A 22892-nucleotide genomic window follows, 5' to 3' on the forward strand; every position below is an offset into this window, starting at 1 on the left:
CACACTGACATGTTACAAAACAAACTCACATCGAAACTAGGATGTTTTTCTTCGCATGTGCGAAAAGGTGGTCGCTTCCTCTATAGTTCTTTCACAATAAAATAAAACAAACAAATTCTAAATTCAATTCAATTTTATTTGTGTAGCGCCAAATCACAACAACAGTCGTTGTGCAAAACTCATTCAGGCATTTGATGACAGGTTTCAAGATGTGAAGAATATCCAAAAGGAACTGGAGATGTTTGCTACGCCGTTTAATGTGCAACCATCTGTGCCAGACACTTTCCAAGTGGAAATAATTGGGCTGCAAAACAACTACGAGCTCAAAGCTAAGTATAACAGCCTCTCTCTGCTGGACTTTCACAAACTGTACGTTCATGCTGAGGCTTTTCCCATCCTGGCGAGACATGCCCTGAAATTTGCATCTCTGTTTGGGACAACGTACCACTTTGAACAGGTCTTTTCAAAACTGACTCTTGCAAAGAGCCGCTTCCACTCAAGACTAACTGAATCAAACTTGAAAAAGCAGCTTCGAGTGGCATCATCATCATCACTGCCAGCTGACATCAGACACCTCGCCAAAAAGAAACAGTTCCAGCCATCTCATTAGGTGAGTCTGATGAGCAGAAATGCAGCAGTAACACAGCAGCAGCCCAAGCAGAGAAGCCTCCTCCAGCTTGTCCGGGGAACACCAACCCATTCTCAGACCAGCCAAGAGATGTTAATATAAGCAATTAGCAGGGTGTGTCAAAGAGTGAACAGAACATCGCCGAGTCAGCTGACAGCTCCATAAAACGTGTTTCCTACAGCAGCAAACAGGCTTCAAGAAGTGACAGTAAGGAGAGGTGTCAAGATCTGTGGGCCAGTCGGCCTCTTGTGTAAAGGACACAGTGATGCTGAAGTCATAGAGGCTGTGGTCAGGTCAGTCAGCCCAGGTTTCAGTGTTCCTGACATGCCTGAGATAAAAGGACCTCACTCCCCGTTAGTTAAAGGAAATATTGAAAGCTCATCAAAAAACTGCTGACTTAACTCTTTGTGCTTGCATTGGCTCTCAGGAAGGCATCAGTGCAGCACTGTACCAGTGACAGTGAGGAAAGCTGCTCATCATTGGTTGTGGCTCAACAACTGCTCCAAAATCGAATTACCACCTCATTCCTGAAAAGCAGGCAGTTTATGAAAGATTTTGAGAATATATCAGTGATTCTTGAGATAAGGGACAAAACATGTCCAAAGTTTCTGTCAACACCATCAGATTTTTTAAAAAGTACAAAAAAATCAGGAATTATTGTGGGTAACTTACACTGTGAGGACCCCTTTACCACTTCCTGTTTGATACACATGCCATGAGGTCACTGCTCTGGTGAGTTTTTTTAATTTTTATTTCATTTATTGCATACCTTTCTGATAAAACTCTGTGTCACAACCATAGTGCATCAACACCACAGTAGAGGCCATAAGCAACTGATGAAAAACCAGATGGCGTCTGTCAGAAAAACGTGCTATGAGAGAAAGTAGGGTATTTTGTCAGCACCATCAGGATTTTTGCCTGACGGTGTTGACCCTTTTTCTAATTATTTTGGCAAATGTCACAAAAGTGTCCTATTCACTAATTATATTAAGTTATTTTTATTACTATTTCAGTCATATTACTTCCTGTGTATTTTACTGATATTTCTGCTTTCGAGTCGAATATTATGGAATTTGCCTGATCTTGAATCTCATAGTTAATGTATACTTTATTAATCCTGTAGGAAAATGCTTGGTCCTCTGCATTTAACCCATTTACTCAGTGAAGCAGTGGGCAGCTACCAATCCATGACCTGGGGAGCAGTGTGTAGAGACGGTACCTTGCTCAAGGGTATCTCAGGATAGCCGCTGTTCGGTGGATTTGAACCCCCAACGATCATGGGGCAAACACACTATCTACTGAGCTATCTCTGCCCCGAGAGCTGGTCTTTTAAGTGATGATGTATGAACCCTGCTTTCGGGTCCAAACTACTCTGTGTTTATTAAGGCTGTTGTGTTTTAACATGTTGTTATTCTTTTTTTATCTTGTTCTATTTAATCTGAACAAGCCCCTAAAAACAGTCAGTGATCACTGTCAGCCTAACCATCAGGAACCCTCATGTTAACTTTTATCAAGTGGAAGAAAGTTTCACTGTGTTTATGTTACGCTAACATAGCTGTGTCGCTAGCAATCACGTAGCACATCATTATATACCAGCTAGTCCAACATCAGTAACCCTACAAACGCCACTGCTGTTTAGTTTTGTCTTCATTTATGTTGGAAGTGGTAGCAGAGCTGGTGTTAAGGTGGAAACCGGCGAGCTAACTTCTAACTCTGTTAAATTTCATATATTCTGTTTTCATGGATGCCTGGATGTTACACCTGGTAAAACAGCCACACTGATCATTTTATTAAAGATGTAAGAATTCAGACAGTTTGTAACTCTCAGTGATGCCGCAGAGTTCCTTTGACTTTGGGATCTGCAGCAGAGTTTGGACCTGGAAACGGCTAATGACATCAGACTTAAAGACCGGATAGCATTTCTGTTGCTTAATACATATTTGTGTTGTGAATATTCATCCTTAATCTGTGTAAATGCATATGCTTCAGAAAAATTATAGCAATTACAAAATGGTACATTTCAGGCTAGAATAGCAAAGGGGAAGCTGTCAGTAGAGGAACAAAAGAGAAGGAACAGGGATGATCAAAAAATAAGTAGAGAAAAAATTAACAGCCAGCACACACAACCACAGAGTACTTTAGGAATCAAGGAGTAGTAGGCAGCTACTTGCTGGTGAACTATTAAGATGTAGAACTTGACATGTGCAAAAACAGAATTGTTATGATGTGTCTTGTGATATTACAAAGGTTGTTAAGGTTTAATGGTCATTTTGAAAGAAATAATATCTTGCTTTCTACTCGTGTGTCACCACTTGTCAACTCCATAATATGGATTTTTTGTTTATTTTTCTGTTTTGAAGAACCATATATTTTCCTCCCTCATGATCTTCCAATAAAAATACGTAATTTTCTAAATAAATATGTAATTTTCATGCTGCTAAATATGATTGTTTCTTATGGAGATTAAATACAAGCTTCTGAAAATATGTATGACTGTAACTCTAATAATCCATCCATCCATTCGCTTCCGCTTATCCTTTTCAGGGTCGCGGAGGGCGCTGGAGCCTATCCCAGCTGTCATAGGGCGAGAGGCGGGATACACCCTGGACAGGTCACCAGTCTGTCGCAGGGCCAACACACAAGGACAGACAACCATTCGCACTCACATTCATTCACACCTAGTGACAATTTGGATTATCCAATTAACCTATCCCCACAAGCTGCATGTCTTTGGACGGTGGGAGGAAGCCGGAGTACCCGGAGGGAACCCACGCAAACACGGGGAGAACATGCAAACTCCACACAGAAAGACCCCGGCCTGATGGTGGAATTGAACTCAGGACCTTCTTGCTGTGCGGCAACAGTGCTAACCACCGTGCCGCCTAACTCTAATAATAAAAAGCCAAAACAATCTTACTTTTAAATGTGGTATAATTACTTTGAAAACATATGTGCATAAACAGTAGAACAGAGAAGCTGCTAATAGTCAAAATAGCTGAAACAACTTAATTTAAAATATATATTTTTACATTTCTTTGTGTCTGATGGTGTTGACTAAAACCTTGCACTTCTCCAGCAAAAACATGATTAAAAATTGTTACACCTGGCAGATTGTACCAAAACAAGGTGAGCCAGCCAAAACTTTGTGTAACAATTATATGTAAATATGTCTTTAAAAAATCCAAAAATATTTTTTAGAAAATTAAAACCTGTTTTGTCCCTGATCTCAGGAATCACTAATATGTGTTCTGCCCGTTCCTTCATTTAATGATACAGGCAGTAATCCATGAACCCTGTCTGTGTCCGTCCTATGAATTCTGGCCAAAAGCACCTGAGAACATTCACATGATGGGGCGAGCAACCAGAGTGCAGAGCACAGCGATGAAGACGGAGTGGAGCAAGTTTCAAGGAAGAGGAAACAGCTTCTGACTCTCCAGGTAACTGCATACAGATAAACTGAGACATGTGTGAAGCTTACAGTGGGTCTGTGTGATGGTTTATTGGGTAGAAACAGCCTCTAAACCACGGCTGTTTTATACAATTATATTTGGCCCCCGATATAATTTCATATCTAAGTTATTAATGGCTGGGGGTCAGGGCTGGACTGGGACAAAAAATCGGCCCGGGCATTTTGACTAGAGACCGGCCCCCCAGGTATTATAGGAAAAACCATAAAGCCTTTGAATGAAAACAAACACTGTTGTGACAGTGATGTACAGTCTTGTTGGTATATATGTATGATTTCTATATGTTGTACATCAGATAAAAACTTTGGTTGTAAGATTCAGATAATTATTTAATAAAAGCTAGACATTTTAAATGAGAATAACAAAGAAAAGTATTTCTTTGTGCCCCCCTCTCACTAATCAGGTTCATGATTGAATGAGAGAAGAAGAGACAGCTGACAGTGTAAAGACACAGAATAAATCCAGCTTTGTGTCTTTTTCCATTGTAGCTGAAGTCCGGGACAAACTGTGCTCCTTTTCACCTCAATACGAAACGAGTAATATTTTCTCTGAATGCGGGACAATTCCGTTTTTTTAGGGGACGGTTGGCAACTCTACTAACTAACCTTATGAGTAAAATAAAGTTCACTATCAGTAACATCATAGCACCACCCAGCTGTAGAAACTCCATCATGCTGGCTAGTACGCAGTACGAGTTATTGTAACTGACTGTAAAAAGTCAGCACAACGAAAATAAACTCCACCTAAACTTGGTTTATATCTGATCCACATAGACTGCAGGTCATAACTTCTTACCTGAAGTTCAGTTCACCTGACACTCGGACCGGCGGCCGCCTCGGGCCTCTGCTCCTCCTGCCTCACCTTTCCCTCATCCACCTGGCCTCTTGTGGCAGCTCCGCCATAGCCACCACCAAACAACTGTGAAAACGTAAAGTGGGCAGCATCTGACTGCATTTCAATGGTAGACTGCAAAGCTGAGTGCAGACTTGTTTTTATTTTCTGCCATTTTCCATTGTTTCAAACTTGTCCAGGCCTTAGACCTCAGGTGTGTTCTCCCAAGTAGTACTTAATGCATAAAAATACTATTTTCATGAAAACACTGAATAAAATGTTGCTTTGTTGAAAAAGAAAATGTACATTTGAAAAATAACATAAAATCAAGTTATACAAAGTGTCTTTGAATGGCAGAGATGTGTGCACATACCACAGAGCCATGGCTCACTGTGAGTGTCTAAATGAGTTTCACAGGCCTGAACGCTCGCTTGAAGTCGTTAATAATTCTTAACTTGTTGGATCTGCTGCTCACCACAAAGAAGCACAAGCATGAAATTTGGACTTTTAACTGTGTTTTTATAAGTTTTACAGCTTTTCCTAGTGATAAAAACCTCCTTTATTGCCATTCATGCTACACAAAGACATCAAGCAAATAACAAATGACAGAAAAGTTTGTTTTTCACTTTTTACTACAGAAATCTGTTTTATATGACTACTGACAGGGGATTTTTAAAAATCACCCCGCAGTTCTTCAGCTGAGACACCTGAGTTAGAAAACACAAACACTGCAGTTGTCTTTACTCGCGAGGACGGTCACAGAGTGCTCGCACAGGAGACATTCATGGACTCGCGCTCTGTCACCGTCTGCTTTCTTTATTTATACAACAGGAATTAATACATTCGTTCAGTGACATGTGCATGTGTGCGTGTGTGCGAGGTCAGAACTGCTTGTTCAACTTCTTACTATCGCTGTGGAAAGATTCAGATACGAATATCATAACACGTTTCATAAAGAACAATCAGTTCTGAGCAATGAAAAGATCATCATGCAGCATTCTATCACAAATAAACTTATATCATTAAAAGTTTATACTGACTAAACAAATACAATTTTCTATTGACATTCCCTCCTGTTGTCAGTATAACCTTTAAGTGAGATATCAGTATGTAACATCTTGTTGTACATTTTCTGTCACATCATCATTAATCACACAAAGTCTTCACATTCCAACAGGTCGGGGTCATCATCATCATCATCAGTCACGGCTATGTACGCAGCTACAGTCGAAACGATTATGCGGTTAATCAATTTTCTATTGACAACTACAGTTTAAAAAACGAAAGGAAAAACTGTGCAGTTTGGGCAATGAGCTGTCAGGGCTTTTTTCTGTAATCTTACATGTTTATTTCTTACGATTTAAGTACAAAGAGCCGTGCCAACAGATTTCTGTCTTTGTCACAGCAGCTTTTTCTTTATCATGTAGAAAAACAGTTAAATATGTCATCTTTACACTGACAGAAAGGAGAGTTTCACTGGTCCAGCATACAGTGAGCCACAGCAGCCCTATTTTGAAACTTCTTACATTTTCTCGTTACTTTTGGTTCAACAAATTTGCAGGGAGTTATTGTTTCTGTCACTCTGAGCCTTCATTTAAAATAATCACCAGGGGACGTCACATAAAAAGAGATGACGTGTGCCATAGTAAAGGGTCCAAGTGGGCCGCTGTGTGGTTTTGATTTTTTGGCACAGCTCTGGAACGACTGCAGGTGTCCATAAGTTGTGGCCGCGGTACTTCAGCATCTAATGAGCCCTACAGAAGACGATCAAGCATAAAGGGAGTAACATGTCGTGGCAGGTAATTTCAAATGCAATGTTTCTATCAGCTGTGGAGATCAGGGAAATTATTTCACTGCTATGGTTCATGGTCATCATCATTACCATTGCAGTAATAACATTAATAACATAATCTACAGCATTGATATTGTATTCAGATGTTTAAACATATTGGTACCCAATTAGCCTTTATTACAGGTGCAGTTATAACCACGTTAAACTGTTGAGTTAAATCTATAATCTTAAATGCTTTTGAATGCTTGTTATAATCTTAAATGTGTATGTGCTGATTCTGTTGCATTATAAAAGAAAGGCCTAACTCTGAGTACACTCTGTGTTAAAGTAGACAGGAAGCGCAGGCTTTTGCAGAGCGTGCTTGTCAAAGTGAAAGTGACTTTGAGGAGCTGTCTGGATGCTATTTGAATAACCAGGTTATTCATTATTGTCTTTTATTCATTTATATCTTTTGATTAAGCTTTTAGTAGAGGTTCTTGATTAAAACATTTATTCCACATATTACAGATATAGTTTCAGTTAGGTTATTATGCACATGAGAATTGGCCTTTCTTCTCATAAGACAAAGTTCGTGTGAGGTCGAGCCACACACACACACACACCTGCACACACTGTAGGTAGGCTTATGTTCTAGGTGAGAGTTCAGATATATTTTCTTGCAACTGCATTTTTGTGCGTGCAGAATTGCTAGTTTGTTGCAGAGCATGGCCCGAGGTTTTGGAGAAGCAAGAGTCAGAAGATGGACCTGGCATGGAGACGAGGCGATGTTCTTTTCAAACTGTGTTAAAAGTCATTGTGGTTTTGATTTGACGTATGCATGTATCGTATCTGATGACGCATGAGGGGGCGTTAACCCTGATGAATCAAAAGCAATCTGAAGTGTCTTTTTGGGCGGAGATCTACAGCTGATGTTTTGCAGTGTACATCTCACCACGCTACGTGTGGTCATTAAAATCAATTGTTTGACCAAGCTCTTCTGGGCCATGGTTGTTTTTACTCTCCTCCTCAATATTGAACCCTTAACACAGCTCAACAAACATCAGCAAACACACAAACTGTTTTTGTGCAGTTTGTTTCACAGTGTGTTGCAGCTAAAAGCTGCTGTATTTCACAGAGACAGAAACGAGTTTGAGATAACTTCACTCAGAGATGGAGAAAGAATACAGGACAGGAAGAGGAGAGCTTATATTTAAAGGTAAGGACTGCTCAGGACTGCTTGATGCAAATTTAAAGCTTGCATGGATTTCCTCATGTTCTCATATTGTGAAACACGCTGCAAAGAAAACTAACTGTGTTATTTAAAGAGCACATGAAAATCCTCTGCAGGTTAGTGCAGGATAATCAGGTTAGTTTACAGTAAAGAACTGCGTGTGACTGATGCACAATGGCTGTGGTGCTCGTGGTCTGTTACATCAAGTGTAACAGAGATGAATATGAATTTCAGCTGGTGATGCTTAAATATAGAAAAAAAGACTGTAAACAGCGTCCTGTCAGTGTAGAGGGTGGAAATCAGCCAGGACAGTTCATGAAATACCTGCTTGCATCTTGTTGATTTCAGTTGTGTAATAATAATGGATTGGATTTATATAGCGCTTTTCAAGGCACCCAAAGCGCTTTACAATGCCACTATTCATTCACTCTCACATTCACACACTGGTGTAAAGAGCCACTACTGCTGATTTTAGGGTTCCCCCACTCTAAGATGAAACCCCTGCTGAGCAAAATGAACAAAGGCTGCTCTCAGTTTTGCCAGAAAACATCTCAATGATCCCCGAGACTTTTGGGAAAATACTCTGTGGCCTGTTGAACTGTCTCTGCTGCTCGTCTGCAGAAGTGACGAGTATCTCAGCCTTCCACACAGTGAGCCTTTTCTCTTCATTCAGATTGTATCATGGACTTAAGATCTGTTGTTTGATCTTTTCCTTCCATCTCTCCTGGTTTATTTCTCAATGATCTCACTTGCTACAGTGACTACAATAAAAACATCCCGTTTGTGGAACAGCACATATGTGTCTGATCACTCTGCACTGCACGCTCAATACAAATCTCACCGCCAGTAAGGACCTCAGTCACAAAGAGAAAACCTCAACACATAATATGCACAATACATGAATCCCAGCTGTCATAATGTGCACCAAAAAGGGATTAATACTGTTTTTTCTGCCCTTGCAGCGCTTTCTGTCATCTAGAGCCAGTTAATGTCTCCAGACCAGCCCTAAAGAAGTGAAAATGAATCCACTGTGAGTGTGTGCACACATGTCATTGTTTTTAAGCCCCACAGATACAATCATAGTTTAACTGTACAATGCAATGTAGTCCAAATAATCCAGCACATATACAGCAGTGTTAGGGTTCAAATATCAAGGAGGGATACAGGAGGTAATCCAAAAAATAACAACACTGATCCGGCCGGGTGAAGTCAAACGATGATTTTAATGACACGCGTGGAGAGACGACCGCTGTACGCAGACAGCATCGATCTCTAACTAACAATGCACAAGCAGATGTTTTATACCATAGGTGTCAAACTCTGGCCCGCAGCCTAATTACATTTGGCCCGCGAAGCCACACCAAATTACTATTAGAGCTGGCCTACTGGTATTATACAGCTAATATATATATTGTTTAGTATTAAGCTTTGCTTGTTCCATATTCAGTTTTTCAGCAAAACGTGTTTGAGTCCATAAGAAAAGATTCATTCTTATATCTGGTAGAGGTGGGAATCACCACACATCCCACGATACGATATTATCACAGTACTTACCGCACGATACGATATTATTGCAATTTTTAAAAATATTTTGCGATATTCAGATTCTGTACATAAAGGTAAACTTTATCAATATTCATTTTATCTAATATCAAAGTCTCACACTCAGTCTTTCTCTCATTTCAGTCAGTTTTATTGTTGACAAACTGAACGGTTTGTATTACAGTCTAGTCCAACTTAGCTGAACGCAACCATCTGGTACAATCATAGCTATTCTGAACTATGAAATTTATGAAAACTATGCAGCCCATTCAGCAACTGAAGAATTTGAAAGTAAATTAAAACAAAATATAATTTTATATTAAATAAAAAAGTTTTAAACTTAATTAAAATAAAATATGTCTTAAATTAAAATAAGTAAACTGTCATGTTTATTGCTGCCATAAAAAAAGTTAAACACATTTGGACAGTGAAGGATTCTTGCTAAGAAAAAGGATCAACATGCTCTGAAGTCAGAGCACAAAAACCTTTTTTGTAACAAAATATCGATTTCTGCTGTCCCTGTATCGATACATTATTAGCAAACAAAATATCACGATACTACACAGTATCGATTTTTTCCCCCACCCCTAATATCTGGAGGAATAAATATATTTCAATAAATATTAACGTTAGCCCGCGACTTTGTTCCAGTTTTGAATTTTGGCCCACTGTGTATTTGAGTTTGACACCCCTGTTTTATACCATTAGGGCTTAAATTTAACGACGCCCCTTCAACATCAAACAGATACAATAGATACGTCGGTTTCACAACCAAAAAAGTTTCATTAACGATTTTAAAAAAGTTCAAAAGAGCATCTTATTCGCCTCCACGCCAGGTGTCTTCCGGTGGCTGTCTCCCCTCGCTTCTCCAAAACCTCGAACCATGATCTGCAACAAACTAGCAATTCTGCACGCACAAAAATGCAGTGACCAGCAAATATCTGAACTCTCTGAACTCTTTCAAAATGCTACATTTTAGGTTTTACCTTTGGCAGAATCACACTTTTACTTTTTTGTGTTCGTGTATTTGAAGTGAAATTAAAGCCAATTATGGTTCAATGGCAAGAAAGTGAAAGTGGAAAGTGCTAAAAATAGAGAATTATCCTTTTAAGTGAATCTAAATATTTTCCTTCCTCTGTCTAAAAAAAAAAAAAAAAAAAGCTTCATCTCCTCTCTCTGTTTATACCAACTCTACAGGGAGTGCAGAATTATTAGGCAAATGAGTATTTTGTCCACATCATTCTCTTCATGCATGTTGTCTTACTCCAAGCTGTATAGGCTCGAAAGCCTACTACCAATTAAGCATATTAGGTGATGTGCATCTCTGTAATGAGAAGGGGTGTGGTCTAATGACATCAACACCCTATATCAGGTGTGCATAATTATTAGGCAACGTCCTTTCCTTTGGCAAAATGGGTCAAAAGAAGGACTTGACAGGCACAGAAAAGTCAAAAATAGTGAGATCTTGCAGAGGGATGCAGCAGTCTCAAAATTGCAAAGCTTCTGAAGCGTGATCATCGAACAATCAAGCGTTTCATTCAAAATAGTCAACAGGGTCGCAAGAAGCGTGTGGAAAAACCAAGGCGCAAAATAACTGCCCATGAACTGAGAAAAGTCAAGCGTGCAGCTGCCAAGATGCCACTTGCCACCAGTTTGGCCATATTTCAGAGCTGCAACATCACTGGAGTGCCCAAAAGCACAAGGTGTGCAATACTCAGAGACATGGCCAAGGTAAGAAAGGCTGAAAGACGACCACCACTGAACAAGACACACAAGCTGAAACGTCAAGACTGGGCCAAGAAATATCTCAAGACTGATTTTTCTAAGGTTTTATGGACTGATGAAATGAGAGTGAGTCTTGATGGGCCAGATGGATGGGCCCGTGGCTGGATTGGTAAAGGGCAGAGAGCTCCAGTCCGACTCAGACGCCAGCAAGGTGGAGGTGGAGTACTGGTTTGGGCTGGTATCATCAAAGATGAGCTTGTGGGGCCTTTTCGGGTTGAGGATGGAGTCAAGCTCAACTCCCAGTCCTACTGCCAGTTTCTGGAAGACACCTTCTTCAAGCAGTGGTACAGGAAGAAGTCTGCATCCTTCAAGAAAAACATGATTTTCATGCAGGACAATGCTCCATCACACGCGTCCAAGTACTCCACAGCGTGGCTGGCAAGAAAGGGTATAAAAGAAGAAAAGCTAATGACATGGCCTCCTTGTTCACTTGATCTGAACCCCATTGAGAACCTGTGGTCCATCATCAAATGTGAGATTTACAAGGAGGGAAAACAGTACACCTCTCTGAACAGTGTCTGGGAGGCTGTGGTTGCTGCTGCACGCAATGTTGATGGTGAACAGATCAAAACACTGACAGAATCCATGGATGGCAGGCTTTTGAGTGTCCTTGCAAAGAAAGGTGGCTATATTGGTCGCTGATTTGTTTTTGTTTTGTTTTTGAATGTCAGAAATGTATATTTGTGAATGTGGAGATGTTATATTGGTTTCACTGGTAAAAATAAATCATTGAAATGGGTATATATTTGTTTTTTGTTAAGTTTCCTAATAATTATGCACAGTAATAGTCACCTGCACACACAGATATCCCCCTAAAATAGCTAAAACTAAAAACAAACTAAAAACTACTTCCAGAAACATTCAGCTTTGATATTAATGAGTTTTTTGGGTTCATTGAGAACATGGTTGTTGTTCAATAATAAAATTATTCCTCAAAAATACAACTTGCCTAATAATTCTGCACTCCCTGTACTGTCTGACTGGCTTTTGGAGACTCAGATTTGAAGCCAAACAGAAAAATCAATTTTGTTTTCACTGAATGTTTTCTAACAGTAAATATTTTTCTAACATTTGTTTCCAGTTTCTGTCTTTTCATGTGTTGTCCCTTAATCTGAACTGGAACCAAATGAAGCAGAGTGTAATCACCTCCTACGAGCCATCCTGTCACAGTGAGTGGAAGCTGCAGTATAATATACTGGCTCTTTGTGATTTACAATGTGAGCTATTCATGGTGGCCTAAAACAAACTGTGTGCATGCTCTTGTTGTTAAAAGGGAATCATCCTGCAAAGCCACAAGTCAGCGTCACCTCCGTTTCCTGCTTGTCCAAAGTGAACCGTGATGAAAAGATCAATTCATACAGAAGTGAAGCAGCAGGATCAGTCATGGATGCACGAGTTTGTTTGTTTTGTGGAACCACAAGGGAGCCTGGAGTGACTGGAGCTCCACTGGATCATCACCAGTAGGAAGAAAAAAACCACCACGTGGAACATTTTTGTAGAATCGTTGCAAATTTTCCAGCACACACTGGATGTGATCTGGGAATGCAGTTTCTTGCAACGTGTACTCAGATATTTATGCACTACTTATGTAAGAATGCTGTTTGTTGACTTTAGCTCAGCATTCAGGACAGTCATTCCCTCCAAGCTGATCACCAAACTTGTGGATTTTGGACTCAGCAACTCCAGGCGACCGTGGTTCAGGGGATTGGGAAGCTCATTTATAACTGGAAGGTTGTCGGTTTGATCCCCCTGGTCGTTGTGTCCTTGGGCAAGACGCTATATAAATGCAATCCATTATTATTATTATTATTATTATCTGTACCTGGATCATGGACTTTCTGACCAACAGACCCTGGCATGTAAGGTCAGGCCATAACTGCTCTACCACCATCACACTCAACACTGGCACTCCACAGGGCTGTGTGCTGAGCCCGTTCCTCTATGACTGCAGACCTCGGTCCGGAGCCAACTCCATCATCCAGTCTGCAGATGACACCGCGGTGACTGTCTCATCAGAGGCAATGATGAGTCTGCTACAGGGAAGAGTAAAGCACCTAGCTGTGTGGTGCTGACAATAACCTGCTCCTGAATACCAGCAAAACCAAAGAGCTCATTGTGGACTTCAGGAGGGAGAACAGAGACCCCCATGTCCCCATCTACATAAATGGCACAGCTGTTGAATGGGTCTCCAGCTTCAAGTTCTTGGGGATCCACATCTCTGAGAATCTGTCCTGGTCAACTGACACCTCCAGCCTGGTCAAGAAGGCCCATCACCGCCTTTTTTTCTTGAGGACACTGAAGAAGAACCACCTGTCTACTGACATACTGGTTAACTTCTACCACTATGTGATAGAGAGCATCCTGACCAACTGTGTCACACTCTGGTATGGGAACTGTTGCTGGCCACAAGGCACTGCAGCGGGTTGGGCAGTTTTCACCACAGGGACTCCACTTCCTGCCATTGAGGATGTCCACAAGAAGAGATGTCTATGCCGAGCACGCATCATTCTCAGGGACTCTTCTCATCCTGCCAATAAACTCCTCCAGCTCCTCCCCCCCAGAAGGTGCTACAGGAGCCTTCAGACTAAAGCCAGCAGGTTTAGGAACAGCTCCTCCCCCACAGCTGTCACCCTACTGAACTCAGCCCCCGCTGAGCCTTTCCATCCACACTCACTGATCCCTTCTACACTCCTCCTCCCAGTGACCATGATCATTTCATTCTCAACATTCACCACATGCTCACATTGGTTACTGCTATAGTTTTACGACACTGACAGAGTCTGTTATAGTGCCTACACTGTTCACTGTTACAGTCTGTTCAGAGAGCTACGCTTCCACTGCTGTAGATATATTCATAGAACTCTGTAGATCTGTTTACCTCACACCAATACATCTGCATATATGTAGCACATCTGTATATTTGTTCACAGTACACCTGTATAGCTGCCCATCTGTACAGCAATTCAGAACATCTGTATGCTACACCATCTGTATATCTGTACATATGTATACAACAGTGCATCTGTATATCTGCTCTCTACTGAACTTATACATAATCTGCTCTTATTGCACTTACTGATTAGATGCAAACTGTATTTTGTTACCCTGTATTTAGACATGTGTAATGACAAACGTTAAATTCTAAATGCTATCCTAAACATTTAAACAGCTACAGGAGAAGTTTTTAGAAGACCAGTAAAGAGAGCATGGAGGCAGATGGAGGATGCCAAGTCCACTGAATCTACACACTTCCTGTTTCCACCTCATCCTTCCAGTGCTTTACTACTATGGGCTCAATTGTGGTCATAAATATTTTGTACTTGTAAATCAGGATTTGTGTGTGTAAAAAAGATTTGTGTGTGGACTTATCCAAAAAATATGTGTGAAAGTCTGCACTAAACTTTCAAGTTACAAGTACGAATTTTGACCGCATTTTTCTTCCTCTCATCTGATTGTGATTGACATGACATTGGCCAAATTTAACTATCCAATCAGAGAACATGATTGCGTGTCCCGCGAAAAATTGGCAACACAAAAAAAGAGAAATGAAATGAATATTTAGTGTATATCAATGTGTGTGTCTCCTATATGATATATGCAAGTGACTTTTTTTACTGTAACAGTGATTCATACAGGAAAATAATGACTATTAATAAGGTTGCCCAAACTTTTACATCACACTGTATATAGGAACATAGTGAAGACAAGTTATTTAAGAGAGTAAAAAGAGGTTAGTTTATTTTGGAGTAGAGCTCCATTTATTAAGAAAAATTAAAAAAAGACAGGAACACTCTTTAGAGGTTTGTGGGTGGCTCTTAAAAGAGCCGTTATGGGGAAGTCACTCAGACTTCAAACAGGCTACTCCTTTGGTTGCCAAGACACGGCTCCCTCCGCCGAGAAGTGGGCCATGAACTTCTCCCCCACCAGGACAGCCTCTCTGGAGGAGTTGTTTGCTGCCACACCCCTCACAGCAGGTGCCACACCCCTCACAGCAGGTGCCACACCCCTCACAGCAGGTGCCCCTCTCTTGTCCAAACAGCGCAGAAAATTGTGGAGAACACACGTTGCCTTCACACACTTCTCCGCAATTTCAGGACGGAGCTCCATGGAGCGCAGATACAACCTCTACTGTGAGGGAGAGAGGGAAGTTCCAGCGCTCCTGGAATCCCTCTGTGATGGACCGCCAGTCTTCAGTTGAAGGCACAGCCATGAAGTCGTCCACTAGACAGTCCCAGATGGACGTCGCTACCTGGGGGGTGATCTGGCTCACCAAGGACACGCCAACTCGAAAACTGAATGCGATGGTCCTGAAGGAGTCCTCGGTGGCAAGGAACCTGGACAAAATGCTGCAGTTACAAAATACATTATTCAAATTCTAAAATACTTTTGTGATGTCAGATTTAAATTACAAAACATAAATCTTACATAAAACCTTTTGTAATTACAAGGATAATTACATGATATATATTAGACATAATCTAAAACAGTCTGCTGGGATTATATACAAATATTCAACTATCCCAGAATTAAACCAGGTCTAAATAAAAAGAAAGGAGTGAGTATCACTACAAAGATTAACCCACAGTGGTCCTCATACCACAGTTTGATATCAGCAAACAGTGAGAGCATACATTGATATGACACCACAGCCATGCTATCATTCAAACACTGATAACGGCATAAATCGAATTAAATTGGGACTTGATGAGACCTTCTGAGTATCACTAGAAATATTTTAAACAGTCTTCTCCGTACCACAGTTTGCTATCAGTAAGCACCGACAGCATTCATTGATAGCATAGCACATCCATGTTAGCACAGGTATCAATAAAGGACTACCGTATTAAACACTTTTACTAACCTCAGGCAGATGGAAAGGCGCTCTGCAAGTGGGATTGAGCGTCTGTAGTTGGTGTCTAGGCGGGCAATGCTGGGACCAACGCGGGACAGCAGGTCCTCAAACTGGGCGAGTGAAAGACGGTGGTATTGCTGGAATCGGCCGTCATCCAGGCGCAGCTCCTGGAGCAAATGGTGAAACTCACCAAACTGCTCACGCGTCTGGAGGACCTGATGGACCCAGGTACGGCGAGGACGTCCTTAACGCCACTGCTCTGCTCCTTTTTGGCTCCTACCTTAAAGCACACTGTGCGCTGTCGATCTTACGTGCTGCACAATAATGTTTAACATTTAGTATTTACTGTTTTATTCCCATAGATCATCATGGTGTTGTTTATTTTATTGCTCTAGTCTTCTTCTGCTTGTTTTCTTTTTTCTTTCTCAACAGGTGATCCAGGAAAAAAAAAAAAAAAAAAAGAAAAAAAAAAAAAAAGACCCCGACGTATTAGCCAGAGGTCCCTTTACTACGGTTCGGAGCCGCGGACCTGTTTTATATACGAGATTGCTGCAAAAAGTGCAGCCTTACCTGATGTGCACCTACTGTTACTCATTTATATTAAGATTTAAACATCTAGTTGGTGTTGGTATGGAGAGTAACCTTCAGTAATAGTAATAAATCACACAGCAATAGGACATTCATGTAGTTTTAAAGTATTCAGAATATGTTACTTCTATAATCTTTGGTGGAATACATTTTAAAATTAACACTGTCAACAGGTTAGCACCTCATACCACAGTGCAGCAAAGCAGTCTCATGAGCGCTGGGAAGGACACGCCCAGAGCCCAAAACAGTGCAGCAGATGACAAGATAGTAATTGTATGGTGAAAATTATACTTTTAGTTATCTTGTTAGTCATCTACAAAATCTGCTTCTCACATATAGGGCATTTCCAAGATTTTTTTTCAAAACTTTTTCAATTTATTTCATTACAGCTGTCCTGTGCCAGATGTTCCGTTGACCCACAGTGAGAGGCATCATTTCACAAACACCAGGAAGACTGAAACTCATCGCCGGGATGAAGCAGGGCTCGTGATCTTCACCAGCAGCTCCCTTACAAGAAGGATGAACCCAGCATTTCATGAACACTGATGGAGACCTTTGCTTTGTGTAATGTTAGAAGTGGCAAAAAAAAAAATTTTCTGGCACAACTTCACCTGCTTCCAAGGTGCATGGAGAGGATAAAATAATTCACAAAGCAGGAACTCCAGCAACACTTGAGGGAAGATGAACAACTTTAATAATAAGCCGAAACAGACCGTTGGTCTATTATTAAAGTTGTTCATCTTCCCTCAAGTGTTAGAAGTACTCAGATAATCCTCAGAGGGTCTGGACTTAATATCATAATATAATATAACATATCAACATATAATATAACATATAACATAATATCATAGCTTTAAGTCCTGTAGAAAGTTAAATACATGTTGTGCTCTCTGGTTACTCTGGTATGAATGACTCTGAATTACTTTATGATAAATAACACTATTGTCAAAAACAGTGAAAGAATTCCAGATCACAAGTTTTTAGTTCAAATACAAGTAACAAGGGTTAGTTTTCTCTAACTGTGTCAGAGAAAACATCATGTGCTCTTCATGTAGCCGAGTACATTCAGTGTTTAAAACAGAAGTTGTGCAGGTCTGAGATCAGCAGTTTCCTGAAACACCAAACTGAGGTCCTGTTAATGCTGATGTATAGTGACACAGTTACATGGGTGATTAATCCTTTTGACTTTTTGTCTTTAAATTTATCAATAAAACAGCTGCAGCTTTCACTGACAGCACATGTGGTACTTTAACCTTTGTACTGTTTTCTTCAGTTAATTTGATGTTACTACAAAGATTGAAGATATAGGATGATCTGTCTGCTGTCACTGGGTGGTGCTGAGGTCTGAATCTGAGGACGGCTCCTGTAATCACAAAGAGTTTACAGGAGCCGTCCTGTAAACTCATCACAAACTGAAATATAAAGTTTATCTCTCAAATCTGAAATAGAGCTGATCCTTCTCTGTCCTCACACACTCGGAATCTGAAGTTGTTCAGTCCTACAGTTCTGCCGACAGCTGTTTATTTTTATTTGTTTTAAAGGCCTTATATACTAACACATTTTCTAATATCATGCTTACCTTTGAGTTGTTGATGCTTTATAAATGGACATCTGCAAAGATGAGATGATGGAGCAGGTTTCAGTCGAGGTTCAGTCTGCTGCTGCATCCTGGTCACAACATACGTGACACGGCCAGCGGGGGCAGACCGTGTGGAGAGTGTGTGTGGTGGACCCAGGCGCGAACAGAGGCGAGGAGACGGGAGTGAACTTAAACTGAAAGCGAGCCTTTATTTGGGCTGATGCAGAAGGGAGTAGACAAAACATAACAGGGACAGAGACTGCAACTAACCAAAAACCTAAACTGGAAAAACACTAACCTGACTGAAAGGCATAACTATGATCACTGTGAACAGAATGCTGTGCAGATGCATGGAAACTGTGAACCAAGTGGCGTGACGAAAGAGACATGAACATGACCTGCACGGAACCTCATCGTGCGGCTGCATGAAAAACAACATAAACCAAATGGCAAACATGAACTGCACAGAATCCTGAAAAACACTTAACTTGACCAGGGGGGGAAGTACACAGACGACGCGACACAGACTGTATGAAACACAGAGACTAAATACACATGAGGGATGATCAGGGGAAGTGGCCACACATGGGAGCACAGCTGACACACATGAACCTAACGACAGGACAGGAGAAGTGAAACTGAATACACTGACATTGAATACAGACTTTCAAAGTAAAACAGAAAACATGGAGATTAGACATGACATGAACTTGACAAACAAAGAAAACTTGGACATGAAACATGGCAGAATGTAACTAGATAAACCGAAATGAAACTAGACTAAAAAGAATAACAAAACACCAAGAAACTCAGAATACTGGGTCACATGACCCAGGGCCATGACAATACGGAGGTGTTATCAGCTCAGTATTGAACAAGAAATATTAATGCTTCAAATTATTTGTCCTAAAGGATGCAAGCTGTACAGAGTACTGCACATGTGACTTTGTGAACATACCTCATTAAATATAATTCGGACAGTTTTTTAACCTGAATGTTTGCAACAAACAAAAAATATACAGAGTCAGTGCTAAAAAAATAATCAGAGGAAAAAATTAACATTTTAACTTAAGCTGCCAAGCGGAAGTAGTTGGTTTCAGTACATAAGTATCGGGCTTTGCTATTTAATCCGTAGCTATTGACTAATGAGGGGTTACTGAAGTGCCAGGTTTTTAAAAGTTGGCGTTAATGTCCTTCCACATGTGGAAAGCGACAGAAAACATGCTGCTGTTTGCACATATTTAATAATCAGCTCTGCACAGGAGCAGAAGCAGAGTCCAGCCTGTTGCTCTTACAGTATAATACTCATAATAAAAGTACAGTAACCGTGGTTAGTCACTGAGCAGCCCGGTGCGTTTCTCTTGATTTCTTTAGTCAGGGTAAATTCATTCACCTGCACAGGTTAGCTAAACGAACTTTACAAAACAAGTTTCCCCGACAGCCGAGTGCTCACCTAAGGACTTAAGTTACGGATTAGCTTACACACACATTTAACTTACCGAAAATAATACGGTGGGGCCTCAGGTCCTCCTGTCTGGTAGTCCAATTTACTGAAGAACACCTCAGGCTGTCACTTTGAAATAGCTGGTAATGTAAACGCTGGACCTCTCAGCATCTGCCATTCCCGAACAGACACATGCGAGTTTGTCCGTGACCGCAGCCGCGTTGTACATTTATTTCAGTTTCAATATTTTTTTCAGTTTCAGTATTTTTTTCGGTTTCATTTCAAGGTGGCATCGTTCTGATCCCATACAAACACAAATCTTTTTACACACACAAATCCTGATTTACAAGTACAAAATATTTATGACCACAATTTGAGCCCATATACTCTCTCTACCACAGCTGCCTTTGAACTTGCCTGGGCCAGGTCTGAGTCCAGCTTTGCTACTCCTGCCAGGTCACATGACACAGGGGTGTGCTCTGATGTCAGCAGGCAGGTCAGTGGAGCCCTCTGGTGATGGATATATGGCAGTGAAACAGGAGGAGGCCTGAGAACAGACAGCAGGCTTAACTAGCAGGACAAAGTAGCATGTAGTACTTGAAGGAGTCATCACAGCCAATCAGCTCTCAGGAAAATGGAACATCACATAAATATTTCTCTTCTTTGATTTTCATCAATGTATTTCCTTTGATAGATTTTCCGTCAACACTTCTGCTTGATTAGAAGCTCATAGGCAGTTCCTGTCACTCTACAATAAAACAATGTAAAGGCTGCGCTCTCTGCCCTCCCACTAGCTGACACAAGTAAACTGTGCTAAGATGCCCTACATGGACTAAGGTTCTTGGCCACACACATATAGATTTGCTTGGCTGTAGAAATCCATGCCACGAAGCTCCCAGCGCACATTTTTGATGCTTCTGTCTGTGGCAGAGCAGGTTTGGAGCTCTGCAGAGTAGGGCTGCCACGAGTAGTCGACTAGTCACGATTACGCACGAGTAGTCGACTAGTCACGATTACGCACGAGTAGTCGACTAGTCACGATTACGTCGACTATCAAAATCGTCGACGACTGATTTAATAGTCGACGTGTCGTTTGAAGCTTTGTAAGATCCCAAAAGACGCAGGAATAAGTAGTAGGATTTAAGAGTGTAATAACGGACTGAAACAGAAGATGGCAGCACTGCATGTACAAGGATGCCAGCTGCCGTTAAACCCCGAAGAAGAAGTAGCTCTGTCCCACAATTCATAGCGCGGCCCAGCTCAGTTTCCAACAACGGCGGCAGCTAGTTAGTTTTAATATTACTGTTATTATTCTTTCTGGGTCACAAAATAAACGTTTAACATATTTTCAGGCGAGAATGTAGCTGTGTAAACCTCAAATATCTGCTCAGTTTATCAAGACACCACATATTTTCAAAAGCGCTCCGACGTTTTCAGAGACGTCTGTTACCCACTAGCTCGATAGCTAGCCGGGGCAATGCTCACTAGAGCCGTGAGAACACCGGACTCCCGGCAAATCGTTTTCAAACCCACCGCCGTCTTTCGCTACTCAGGTTAAACATGATATATAAGTCACTTAGATAACTTCAAAATGTTATTGTTTGGCTTCTTTAATATTTTATTTGTTCCTGAGTAAATCAGTTTGGCTGAGATTAAAGTTATAGTTTTTACACAGCTGAATAAACGTCAAGCAGACAGCTGATTATCAGAAGTGTGAGATGCTCGAGAATTTACTCCGGTGTCCTGTTATATTTTAGATAGCAAGGAGTTTATTAAAGTTCACCGAAACAATCTGCAAATTTCATTAAAATTTAACAAACTATCATCTTGTCTTTATTTTTAGTTAGCACATACCTTAAACACTTAAAGCTGTAAGCTAATGATAGTTAGATGCATGCTGGTGCAATAAGCTGTACTTTTACGTCCAATGGATGATGATCTGATTAGTCGACTAATCGCAAAAATAATCGGTGACTAGTCGACTATCAAAATAATCGTTTGTGGCAGCCCTACTGCAGAGCCTTGGTGACTTTTACTGACTATGCACCCCTACCCATTTATTATGAACTAACAGCACAACGGTTTGTGCTTTTTTCTATAATACACATGTATGATTTAGATTTGTACTTATGTGGCAGCTATTTACTGACCTGACAAAGTTATTTTCCATGAAAACTAAAAGTGGTGAAATTCTCAGAAAATGAATGAGACGTGCATGTAATTTGACATATTTTGTTGTTTTGTGTGTGTGTTTGTCTGTGTGAAGTTTTGATGTGTATGTGAAAAAACACAATTTTGAAAACACTGGAAAAAGACCTCAAGACATGTTTTCCTTTACTTTCTATGAAACAAAAATTCCCACCAAGGCTTTTCAGTGTGAAATTTAGTGTATAGAAAATACCTGTGCCAGGTTGTCTCCATCTAGTGGTGAACATGGCCTCACCACTACATCAGGTGAGCTTTTCACTGTGCACAGTGACACAAAGTCATTTAACAATTTTTAAAAAAGCAATGTTACAGATTCAGTAAGAACTGAAGTTTATCATAATCCTTCAAGTTTCACTCAGTAACAGCAGCTTTTTAATATTATTGACTATATTTTAGAGTCACATTTATATGAAATGTCAAACAATCACAGAGTGACACTGAACTAAACAATCAATGCCATGTGAGTTGTTCTTGTTTGTTCTTTATCTCGGATTTATTGTAAGCAGCGGGAGTAAAAGCTAAAGAAAAATAGTAAAGATATGAATGAATCTCTTCTCTTACAGCTTTTATTGTGCCATAATGTCTGCTTTGAAACTGTCCTCTTGCTCGTCTTTTGGATGCTCACCTCTTCCTTTCTTTCACCAAACTGCTGCACTCTCGTTCTCTGTGTTACCGGCACCAGACCTAGGGGAATCTGGACCGGCAGCAAGCGGCACACAGGCTAGAGAGCACTGCGTAGCCAAATATGAGCAAACTGTGGATTAATAGAGAGGACACCGAAGTTAGCGTCTTGCTCAGGCCGGAGCTCATTTATTTCTGCAACATATACACAATACAAATGCATTCTTCCCATAAAATAACAGAGTTCATAAACAAAAATAAAAATAAAGTTACAAAAAGCATTCTCTCAAAAGCAAAATAAATACAAACTAATTCAAAATGACTTTACATACTCACAACTTAAAC

The 22892-nt window shown here is 40.6% G+C and overlaps 2 long non-coding RNA genes across 6 annotated transcripts; one reads left to right on the plus strand and one right to left on the minus strand.

Annotated features, from left to right (window-relative positions):
* Positions 1–22: 22 nt before the first annotated feature.
* On the plus strand, positions 23–13572 carry LOC146382149 (uncharacterized). 3 transcript variants are annotated; one of them, XR_014801208.1, is made up of 5 exons: positions 23–1360; positions 3905–4065; positions 6620–6725; positions 12337–12424; positions 12529–13572. It is a non-coding gene; the product is annotated as an uncharacterized LOC146382149 (long non-coding RNA). The 3 variants fall into 3 exon arrangements; XR_014801207.1 differs by having other exon boundaries at positions 12337–12559; XR_014801209.1 differs by having other exon boundaries at positions 23–610; positions 12337–12559.
* Positions 13573–15077: 1505 nt separating this feature from the next.
* Positions 15078–22800, minus strand: LOC146382150 (uncharacterized). Of its 3 annotated transcripts, XR_014801205.1 has the most exons (5): positions 22488–22800; positions 22120–22184; positions 20136–20265; positions 18275–19889; positions 17659–18058 (listed from the first exon to the last, which is right to left on the minus strand). It is a non-coding gene; the product is annotated as an uncharacterized LOC146382150 (long non-coding RNA). The 3 variants fall into 3 exon arrangements; XR_014801206.1 differs by lacking the exons at positions 17659–18058; positions 22120–22184; positions 22488–22800 and adding an exon at positions 15078–16421 and having other exon boundaries at positions 20136–20698; XR_014801204.1 differs by lacking the exons at positions 22120–22184; positions 22488–22800 and having other exon boundaries at positions 20136–20698.
* Between the last annotated feature and the right edge of the window lie 92 nt (positions 22801–22892).

Source organism: Perissodus microlepis, chromosome 8 (genome assembly GCF_051167445.1).
Source record: "Perissodus microlepis isolate ML-2025 ecotype Zambia chromosome 8, ASM5116744v1, whole genome shotgun sequence".
NCBI lineage: Eukaryota > Metazoa > Chordata > Actinopteri > Cichliformes > Cichlidae > Perissodus > Perissodus microlepis.